Genomic DNA, 6000 nt, shown 5'->3' with positions numbered 1-6000 from the left:
GTTAGAGTGGGGAAGACCTTGAGAGTTGTCTCTTTTAGCATTGTACATTGGCTAAAGTGGAGGGGAATCTGTCCCCAAAAATGGCAGAGTGGGAATATTCTGACCCTTCTGAGCACAGCTGACAGTGTGAGCCATGGAGAATGCAGACATTTTTTCAGCAACAGAACATAACTGTCAATGGATGTGTTACATCTATTTTAGTGCTTTCTCCCCTCCTGGAGAAAAGCCATTTTCAAGCCCATTGCTTGCAATGCATCAAGTGATGAAATACAGATAACAAATTGTGAATTTGTTTGGCTTCATGCTTATTACACCCCCGGTTCTGGAAAGCATTGCACTTAGCCCCTTAATAATCCCTCTCCTGAGATCAATTACTAGGATTTATCTGGTTCCTCGAGCATAAAAGTGTTTTATTGCTTTTACTTTTGCTCCAAGTGAAGTGTGAGTAGGTAGGCCAGGTTTAAAGGGACTGTCCCAGGCAAGAATGTGAAGCTGGGATCATTGGCCCTGCTTTTACTGTCTACCAGGTCCTCATGACCAGGAAAGGGGGGAATATTTGGAAACCACTTCCCTGGGGAGGCACCAGGTCCAGATGTCCTCATCTCTGGCTATTTGCACGTACATAGAACACAGGTCTGCAGGTGCCTAGGAAGGTGGGTGCTGCTCCAGGGGAGAGGCTGGAAAGCAGAACCAAGTTACCATCTCAGGCCAAATCGTTTTTCCTCTAGAGTTTCACTGTAATCCAAACCAGTTGAACATTTGAGAAGAACTGGGTACCATGAAAAGGGGTAATGGAATTAGCTTTCATGTTTTTCCAGGACTCTAAACCATATTTCCTGTCACAACTGTACATTATTAATACAAGGCATCTGTTAGCGCAGAACTGCCTGAAAATGTGCACCCAAAAACCTTACATCTGGTTTCAATAATTTATTTCTGACATTTGTAGTTGGTGGTGGTGGGGAGTGGGGGGAGGATGGGAAAAAAGGGGGAATTAAAGCAAGATGTTGCCTTTAACCCATCAGAAGCTCCTGTTGGAGCCGAAAGCTGGAGTTCTTAACGTGGTTTCTGCATTAGGTAATATAATTATATTAATTTAGCAGCAAATAGCAAGACTCCAGGCCTGGTGGGTGTGGGTGCCCGCTCGCTTTTATCCTGCCTTCTCTGGCTGCAGCAATTAGCTTCCTCTTGCGAAGGGGATTAGGAGGACCACCCCCCAGCGGCGGGGGTTGGGGGGCTCTCTCAGAGCTGTCAGGTGTCATTCGGCTTACCCAGCCCCCCCACCACTCCCCGCCCCTGCAATTAACTCCCTCTCCTGCTTTGCCAGCCCCTCACCCGCGCAGAGACAAAGAGGCCTGTTCCCGAGGTGTCCGACCTCCTGCCCCCTTGGCGGGCCCCGCCCGGGTTCCTCCAGCAGGAATCGCCCCAGGCGCTGGGAGCCAGAGCTGGCCGGGTCTGACACCCGCCCCAGACTTTCCACGATCAGGTTTCAGCTTGACTAACGAGGGGAAAGAAAGAACGCGCGACTTCCGCGGGCCAGAGCCGCGCGGGGGCCCAGGGGAAACGCCGGCCTGGTCTGGGTGGGAGGGGACGCGAAGAGGCTCCGAGCTCGGCCAGTGTCTGCCCCGGGACTGGGCCCTGGGACTAGGCGGGGCACAGGTGTCCCAAGAGGGGGCGCCCTGACTTGACGCGAACGGGCCACCTGTCCCTCCCACGCCTGCGCTGCCACCCGCCCTGCTCCGCCATCGCCTCCCCCAAAGCGCCCCGGGTCCTCCGAGGCGTCGTCGTCCGAGATGTTCTGCGGAAGGAACGTCTGCTAAATCCAGTCCTCGAGTCCCCCCCGCCTCAGGAGGGGCAGCGCCCGTATTGTCTTAAGTACAACACTTGCCAAAAGGGGCTCTTTGGGATTTGGGACTTTTTTCCCTAAGCAACAGACGTACTTTTCTAGACTCACCAACTTAGAAACACAGGTTTTCTGTTTGTTTCATTATTAGACCTTCAAAGATCATCATGTCCCACAGCCTCCTCCTTTTCCAGATGAGGGGACTGAAAATCAGAAAGATTTTGCCTTTTGCTCAAGGTCACACAGCTCAAGTTCACTGTGCGGCTGGGACTGGAGGGTCCGAATATTCTGCAGCTATGATATGAAAAAAATAAGTTTGGCAGAGGGTGGAGGGCATCCAGGTCTGTCCTGGCCAGCCGGCGGGGAGGCTCAGCCCAGGGTTCAGATTTTCCTGGAGCCAGTCCACCAGCGGTCAGGCCACATGTGAGTAATAAAGAATTGAGTGTTGTGTACTTTAGGCTGGTCTCCCTCTTCCTGGCCCCCTTCCCCGGCCTTAACTTCCTTTTGGAGTCCCTACTGACTTCTGGGTGTCCACCATGGGCCCTGTTGGAAAAATTTCAGCTCCATCCCAGAATAAAAGGAATGAAAACCTGGGGAAAGGAGCCAAGAAGGAAAAGCCACAAATACGCATCTGGCCGAGGCAGAGGGAGCAGCTCCAAGAGCCTGCAGAGATGCACTGTGACTGCTGTGTGCAGAGGTTCAGCCGCCAGAGGCTCGGATGCCCTCCTGGGTCCTGCTCCTGAGAAATCAGAGCAGGCGAGAGAGAAGACACATGTTCCCCACCAAATTTTTCCTGCCTCCAAGTCCTTCAGGTTTCTGCAGACCATGGGGAAGAGCAAGAACTGTGGAGTCAGACAAGAGGTAGCTGGAATTCCAACTCCCCAACCCATTAGATGGGGCCTTGAGTAAGTGACTCAACCTCTCTAAGCCTCAGTTTCTTTGCCTGTTACATGAGGGGAACAACAGGACCGTTATGAGGACTTATATAACATGTACTATATAAAGCAGTTAACACAGTTCTTGTTCCTAGGGCTACATTGTAACTTTGGTGGGTTTTAGGCATTTTGGCCTTTGTGGCCATGAGCCCTTCATCAAAAACAAAAATTAAAAAATACAAAAATATTTTATGGCTGCATTTGTATAAAGATGAACATAATAATATTATGTAGTAAAGCATTTTTTTTTTTTTTTTGAGATGGAGTCTTGCTCTGTGGCCCAGGCTGGAGTGCAGTGGCACGATCTTGGCTCACTGAAACCTCTGCCCACCGGGTTCAACCAATTCTCCTGCCTCAGCCTCCTGAGTAGCTGGGATTACAGGCACCTGCCACCATGCCTGGCTAATTTTTATATTTTTAGTAGAGACGGGGTTTCACCATGTTGGCCAGGCTGCTCTCGAACTCCTGGCCTCAAGTGATCTACCTGCCTTGGCTTCCCAAAGTGCTGGGATTACAGACTTGAGCCACCGTGCCCGGCCAGTACTAAAGCATTTTTTAATCTAAAAATATTATATATTGTTTTGTTTCTACAAAGAAATTTAAAACATTTCCATGGGCCCCCAAAAGCACTGTGGGCCCTCGGCACTGTGCCTAATGGATGTCAGCCTTGCTTGTCTCCCAGCTCGGGATCTGCTTTTAGGGTAGCCCAAACAAAGACATAGGGGCATGTCTATGATGTGTGAGGAGTCACAGTAAAGAGACAACTGAGAGAAGAGTGTAATGAGTGAGAGTGGGGGGAAGCAGGAGAGAAATAGCTTTCATAAACTCAGCCTCCTCCCAATCCTCTCGCCATCACATGGGGTTGCTGTTGTAGCCCTCCCTGCAGGATCTGTCAGGACCATGCTTCCTGTACGTTAGGTCCGCCCTCTGCACCATTGGCCCTCTATCTCCACTCCCTCTGCTCATACCCAGGCAGGTAGGTAGTGTAAAGCCCACCTTCCTCTACAGGCCCCTCTCAGTAGTTCCTCTTCACAGACGGGCATTTATCCTGCCAGGATTCTAGTCCCTCTTGCCAGGGGGAGATCCCACGCTTTGGGGCAACACTGCCCTAGCCTCCTGAGCCCCACATGTGGAATATCTGGCCATGCCTTCCCACCCACTTTTCTCCTCAGGGCAGGCCCACCTCCGGGGTACTTTTCAACTGCAGAGAGCCTCAGGAAGTGGGCATGAGAGAAAAAGGCACTCTCCTGCATGATATTAGCTTTTCTTCCATCTGAAGTCACAAGGCTGGGTCATACAGTCAGTCCCTGGGGGCACATAGCTCTTAGGATTGGCTCCTAGCTACCAGGCAACTGGCAGAGACTAAACAGCTTATGTTTCTAAAGAGGGAGTGGCTGGTGTTTATCAAAGACTGATGTGTGGGCTCCAGCGGCCTCTCCAGACAGTGGCTGAGGCCTGTCCTGAGCTCTGGGAAAGCAGGAAGTCCCCGGCTGGGCTGGGGCTTGCTGGCTTTGCAGGAGCACTGGCAGGATCTGAGGAAAGCATTCTTCACAAATGTCTCCTTCAGAGGCTGGTGGATTCCTTAACAGCTAATTAGTGAGAAGTCGCTACTGTGATAGGGACTGACCTAGGCCTTCCTCCACCTCCTCCTCGGGGTCAAGACCCCAGGAGAGACGAGCAATGCTTTACTATGGCCATATTTCCTCCCCAACGTCAACGCTTTCTTTAGGAATCATCTCTTCAGTTTAAGCCTTTTCTCAGAAACCAGCTTTTCTCTGACAAGTTTGCAGCTCAGAAGGAACTGTCTCCTCTCACTGTTGAAATCGGGCACATCTGGAAGCAGTAAACTTTTCAGCAGGCTGAGGGGGAAGAAAAGATGTCTTGTAGGGGATGGATTCACCTCTGGGACTAATTATTCTTTATATTTCACCCGTCACATTTACCATCTTCGTCAGAGCAAAGAGACAATAAGTGATCTCATTAAATCCCAGAAAGATGCTTCTCCCTTCAAGGAGAACCTCCTCTCAACACCCTGTCCTCTGACAAGGGCCATGTCATTGAGGTTGGCACAGGGGCCTGGGAATCAGGTGGGGCAGAGGCGCTTCCAAATGCTTTTCCTCATTTGAATATAGTGTCTGTGTTTTCTATTGCTGGAAATATCCTTGTGGGTCTAAAATCAAAGTCTTCTCTGGCCACATTTTCCCCAGACATAGGCTCCCTTTGGAAAGATAGAAATGAGAGGGGATCGGTCGTGGGGTTAAAAAAAATCATTTTGGGGGAATTCTGAACCAGCTCTTCTTCTCCCTTCTTCCTGTCTAAAACTCATCCTGTGGCTGGCTGCACTGGCTCACACCTGTAATCCCAGCACTTTCGGAGGCTGATGCAGGAGGATTGCTTGAGCTCAGGAGTTCAAGACTAGCTTGGGCAACATGGTAAAACCCTGTCTCTCCAAAAAATACAAAAATTAGCCAGTAGTCTGAGCTACTTGGGAGGCTGAAGTGGGAGGATTGCTTGGGCCTAGGAGGTTGAGGCTGCAGTGAGCTGAGATTGTGCCACTGCACTCCAGACTGGGTGACAGAGTGAGACCCTGTCTCAAAAACAAACAAATGAAACATCCTGGTAAAAAGACCAGAGAAGACACTGAGTCAGATTCTTCCAGGGCTGGGTGACAGTTGTATGAAACCCCTATTAACCCCAGTGAGTAAGGCACCAAGTTCAAGAGGCTGAAGATGAGACCCAGAGCCAGCAAATGAGACATGGGGTTTTGTTAGAGGCTTCCATACGGGGGAACATCGGGCTGGACAGCATAATCGAGTGGCCTAGTGGCAGTGGGCTGGGCAGGAAAACTGCAATGGCCTCCAAATCTCATGCAGTTTGTATAGCATTTTCACTTAACACCCTCCCCCTAACAGCTTTCACCCAACAGACTTCATTTAGCCCCAAAACTCAGGGCCTCAATCCCCGTACCACCATGTCCCATAGGATGGGCCAGGGACTCAGATGTTCTGCATAGACAAGGAATGAATCTCCTGGTTGGCTACTCCCAGATTCCCTAGCTCGGAACACACATTCTGGTGCATCTGCCATACAGGGTCATTCTGAGGATATGCTAAACTTAATGCTGACAGGTGCGTTTACCCTACAATGACCCTCCACAAAGCCATCGCTGTGATACCAGGGCTCAGGAGTTGTTGTCACTTCCTTTCCCAACTGCATAAATGA

At 50.5% G+C, this 6000-nt stretch overlaps 1 protein-coding gene across 2 annotated transcripts in view; it reads left to right on the top strand.

Moving 5' to 3' along the window:
* Positions 1 to 2425: 2425 nt before the first annotated feature.
* The window catches only part of HHAT (hedgehog acyltransferase), a 388363-nt gene continuing 384788 nt past the window's right edge, over positions 2426 to 6000 (top strand). For both annotated transcript variants that reach the window (XM_063672407.1, XM_063672403.1), the window contains exon 1: positions 2426 to 2748. The gene's annotated coding sequence lies outside the window, so the exon portion shown is untranslated. The remainder of the gene's footprint in view (positions 2749 to 6000) is intronic.

Source organism: Pongo pygmaeus, chromosome 1 (genome assembly GCF_028885625.2).
Source record: "Pongo pygmaeus isolate AG05252 chromosome 1, NHGRI_mPonPyg2-v2.0_pri, whole genome shotgun sequence".
In the NCBI taxonomy this organism is placed as follows: Eukaryota; Metazoa; Chordata; class Mammalia; order Primates; family Hominidae; genus Pongo; species Pongo pygmaeus.
The sequence above is the reverse complement of the archived record's forward strand: the minus strand, read 5'-3'. Positions and strand labels throughout refer to the sequence as shown.